The sequence below is a fragment of the Megascapheus bottae genome, chromosome 20 (genome assembly GCF_031878675.1).
Source record: "Megascapheus bottae isolate mThoBot1 chromosome 20, mThoBot2.hap1, whole genome shotgun sequence".
Taxonomy (NCBI): Eukaryota; Metazoa; Chordata; class Mammalia; order Rodentia; family Geomyidae; genus Megascapheus; species Megascapheus bottae.
In genome coordinates, this window is record NC_143528.1 from 23,894,444 (window position 1) to 23,895,165 (window position 722).

Below are 722 nucleotides of genomic sequence, written 5' to 3' on the forward strand. Positions count from 1 at the left end.
TATTTATTTACTTACTTATTTATTTACTTGTTGTAGCCATTTTTTTTTGCCAGTCCTGGGTTTGAGCTCAGGGCCTGAGCACTGTCCTTGGACTTTCTCAAGGCTAGAGCTTTACCACTTGAGCCTCAGCACCACTTCCGGCTTTTTTCTATGTATGTGGTACCGAGGAATCGAACCCGGGTCTTCATGCATGCTAGGCAAGCACTTTAACCACTAGACCAAACTCCCGGCCCCGTTGTAGCCATTTTAAGGGACCATAATGATTTTGATTGTCTTTAAGGCTCCTATCATGGTACTACTGTTATCATCTTCATCTAAATATTTGCATATACATGTTTAGGTAAGCAGAATCACTAACTGACTTTTCTCTCAGTTCATTTTTTATATATTTTTATTGTAATTAATAGAAGGGTTACATGATATTTGCCACATAGATGGTGCATTAATTCCCATACATTGATACCCTTTCACATGTCTTGGTCCCCATTTCCCTCCCCCCCACCCCCATCCCTCATCTTGTTTTCCCCCATTCCCTATCCAATTTCAAATAACCAAATACAAATACATACAGATATATAAGGTAACAAAGTGAGATACTGTAATAATATGAGATAACCAAGGGACAGCAAAAGAGATGAGAGATAACATAGTACCTGAACAACAGCAATCATTCATTATATGGCTTATGTTTCTATATCTTAAAGATGTTTCATTTAGCATCC

At 38.1% G+C, this 722-nt stretch overlaps 1 non-coding gene across 1 annotated transcript; it reads right to left on the reverse strand.

Moving 5' to 3' along the window:
• Positions 1-233: 233 nt before the first annotated feature.
• LOC150049288 (small nucleolar RNA SNORA33) lies at positions 234-364 on the reverse strand. The gene has a single exon (XR_016539073.1). It is a non-coding gene; the product is annotated as a small nucleolar RNA SNORA33 (small nucleolar RNA).
• Positions 365-722: the final 358 nt, after the last annotated feature.